This window comes from Leptinotarsa decemlineata, unplaced genomic scaffold (genome assembly GCF_025532065.1).
Source record: "Leptinotarsa decemlineata unplaced genomic scaffold, Ldec_3_MD MMD2_tig00026375_RagTag_RagTag, whole genome shotgun sequence".
Classification (NCBI taxonomy): Eukaryota; Metazoa; Arthropoda; class Insecta; order Coleoptera; family Chrysomelidae; genus Leptinotarsa; species Leptinotarsa decemlineata.
Genome location: NW_027412711.1, coordinates 1,394,272 through 1,398,089, shown reverse-complemented (window position 1 = coordinate 1,398,089; position 3,818 = coordinate 1,394,272). Strand labels below are relative to the sequence as shown.

Below are 3,818 nucleotides of genomic sequence, written 5' to 3'. Positions count from 1 at the left end.
GCACAAATTTGTTAATTAGTAATAATATCAAAACTGATTATAAAAATTGTTGGAAATGGCCACCTGCACTTAGTATGTATGCTTCCGCCCTTCTACGCATGGAATTACGCACCCGTTCAAATATTCCCGGCGTATTTCGTATAGTTTTATATTGGGATAATTATCTACTTAAAAATATATAGTTCAAAATATTGATAATGAAATCAACTTCATGAGGAAAAAAATATATTATTCCGTATTCATATAAAATAAACATTTTACATTCAACAATTACAACATTATTGGACATATCCCCCGGACATCATGATTTTCCGCGCCACTGGATGAATGTCAAAAATTAGGTGAGCTTTATTATTTGTTTGGAATATATTCTTTCGTTTCGTATAGCCTTTCGTAATAGGATAAATTTGAGGTTATAAGGATACAGGGAGCAGTTGACATAATTTGAGCTAGATTGTCCTCGGTTTTCGATGTGGATACCTGAAAGTAAATAACACTTCAAAATACATGTCTTACCAAGCCTAAATAACTAACTCTTACGGAAATAATTTTCCTTCTAATTGAAAATAACTATATTATTGTACCCACCTGTTAGCTGACCGTCCAGTTGTAGTTACTTCCATAATCCTTCAGATTGTTTTCGTTGTACCATTTAGGTTAGCTTATTAGTGGTTCTGTTGACCCAGTTTCAGAAAATAAGATTCATCAAGTTAGATTATTAGTCGAGATCTGTGAAACAGTTGTCATCATAGGGCTCGAAAAGGAAATTATTTTTACTGTTTTTTTGATTATTATATCTAATTGAATTCGGACTAAGTGTAGGTGAATAATTGACAACTTGTTTAAATTAAACAATAGTGAACAAACATTATCAATTATCTTTCGCCATCTATGGGTCAGAGGGACTTAGAGGTTTTGTAATTGTAAATATACCTTAAAATTTTAGATGTCGATAGGTTTCAAATTATTGCCCTTTCTGTTTCACACACCTTTTCCAATAATTCAGTGATTTAACTTACCGATTGGTTCACCCAACGCTGCTCATGACGTATAGGCATGCGCTTCCGTAAGGAAAAGTTTTTCAAAATAGGCTCTAACGGATATAATCTCCCACTAGACTCCAAATCTCAATTTCCGGCCTACTCAGGACGCCAAGGAGAAACAGATCGACCTGTTAGTTTCGTACTTATAGAGTATTGCTATTGTTTGGTTGTGGCCCTTTCACCCTGTTCAGGGATCAGAGAACTTCACGTGAGTACGCCATTTTTGTCAACCTTTTCCGTCCATTTGTGCTTTCTTGAGACGTTTTCTCATTTTCAATTTCTCCTATTATAGGGCAATCTACGTGTGATTAGTTCATAGACGATTTTGTTGAGCTATTACGAGTTGGGAACTACTCAAATCAGTATTTTGGAAAAATACTGAAATCTATTTTATGGAAACCGAAAAAGAAATACTTGTCTTCAGTATTTCTCCGAATTTTATTGTAAATGAAACCCTTCTGAACTGGAAGGTAAGTTGCTCTAATTCAGGCGGAGTGTACCTAAAGTGTCTTGTGAAAAATATCTGTTGTTTTCATTTGGTTTTTTTAGTATACGGTTACTAGACATTTGCCAATAAAAATATATAATATCATAGTAACGTTCTATCATAATTTATTTTATTTTTGTTATTGATTCTTCCGCTGGAAATCAGCGCATTAATTTTTACTTTCGATAATTTCAGTAGATTCTTGCCATGTTATTATATATATTAGAAAACTTTTGGTTTTTTATTGAAGGTTAAGAAAATTAAATATTACTTTTCATATCGATCACTGTTTTACGGTGTTGTCCCATTAATTTAAAGTCATTAAGGATGCTACTTTTGTATTATGTACTTAGGATGATTTCCATAGAAATCATTAAGTTTTTTTTTCTTTAAAGGGTTTTTTTTGGGGTACCGTTTTCCTGTAGGAAGAATTCACGCCAGATCAACAACCACTCTGGAACATTTTGACTACCTATCTTGGCGGAGTCTTTAGATTCAAGATTGTTGTTTGGACTTGGGGGCGGAGAAGACGCGCAAGTACCTGAAACAATAAAAAAATTGACTATATTTTTTTCATATATTATTTACATTATCGTGAATAATAACTTACTGTTAATTATGTAAAGCGGAAATTAAGTCGTGTTTTGATCCAGTTAATTATTTTTTTCATGATACTGCGTCTGCGTTCTGGGCCCACAGCAAATGACTTTGGAATCCTTGTAAAATATTCTTGAAGGTGACTTACCTGCGGCTTCACTTCCTGCTCTTTGTGTATTCAATTTTGAATTATACGTAGCTGGCTCTATTTTTTTTTTATTGAGAAGTTCAAGGTAACTAGTAAGGAAACTTAGAAAGTTATCAACTCCGTTTGGCTTTAAGTATTGATTTGAATTTGTTTAAAACACATCGATTAAATCCATGGATTTAATCGATGTGTTTTTAACCTGTGCTAATTTTGTTTTTTTTTCCTCGCAAAGTAATTGAATTTTAAATACCCAAGTATTAAAATTATACTGTACAATTTATTTCCACGTTATTAATATACTGATCTATTGGAATGGTGGCTGGTCAATTTTATTTCTTTTCTCTTGGTAAGTTGGAGAATTGGTAAAGATATTAGTGAAATCTATTGGCATTTCAACTTACCTGGCGCCCAAATAAAAAAAAAATATAATATACAACATCTGTAAACTCACTTCCGTATCCTCTGTAGTGAACCGGTATGCCTTGACTGTCATCGTGACAGCCCACCAATCGCAACTTCAAGTAACGAGGTTACAGTTTCACACGAGGCAACTATTCGCTCTCTTAAATCTTCTAAAGTATTAATGGCCATTGCTGAGGTCCTCCGCGACCTATTCAACGATTAGGATAAACTGTATTTAAATGGTTTCGGACAATACACTGAAATGAGCAGGGGCGCCATCGTGCATGTACCATATTCGATTCCTTAACGCAAGTGGCACATCTTCCAATAACCCAGGTAAGTCTTCTTCGAGAAAGTGTAAATAAGAACGACCATCAAGGCGTCCTGGTAGAAAAATGACAAATATCCAGAGTTCTAGCGATCTTCCTCGTACTCGTCTCAGGATATTCCTCAATTTCTTGCAGCACCGCTTCCTCAATTTCAGAAGTTCTTACTACACGAGGTCTACCTTCCGGAGTCCCTTTCTTGAAACTACCAGTTTCCCCAAGTCGACGATGAATATTTGAAAAGGTTCGGCTATCTGGTAAGGCACGATTAGGATATTTTTCCTGATAAATGCGTCTGGCTTCTGTTGCATTACCATCGGCAAGGCCATATACGTAATGCATTTGCGCCATTTCCGCATTCGTATAATTTACCATATTCACTGATATTCAGAAAAACAGCGGACTACCAAAATAACTTCAATAACACTTAAAAATCAATCAAAACGCGCTGTGACAGTTTTTAACACCAACACCTTACTTTAAACCAACATCAATATTAGCTACTGACGTTTGTACATACAGAGAATTCGTTTTTTATTGCTATGGTGGGTACGCTGTTTTTTCTGCTTCAAAAGAAATCACATATCGACAAAATCCATATTTCCAAGAGGTGCAGTAAATAAATTCTACTACACGTCATTTATTCCAGGATAACTAAATTTATGTTTTCAAAAATTATTAAGCGGCGCTGCGTTATGACGTAATTTTAATTGAGAACAGTGCATCTGACAACAAACAAATACCTTTTAGATCCTCAATTATTTTGCAACAAATCTGATCTCTTAGTTTGCTTTCAGTCGATGCACGATACCGCA

At 34.7% G+C, this 3,818-nt stretch overlaps 1 long non-coding RNA gene across 1 annotated transcript; it reads right to left on the bottom strand.

Moving 5' to 3' along the window:
- Positions 1-212: 212 nt before the first annotated feature.
- Positions 213-718, bottom strand: LOC141486910 (uncharacterized). Its single transcript, XR_012468107.1, has 2 exons — positions 589-718; positions 213-480 (listed from the first exon to the last, which is right to left on the bottom strand). It is a non-coding gene; the product is annotated as an uncharacterized lncRNA (long non-coding RNA).
- Positions 719-3,818: the final 3,100 nt, after the last annotated feature.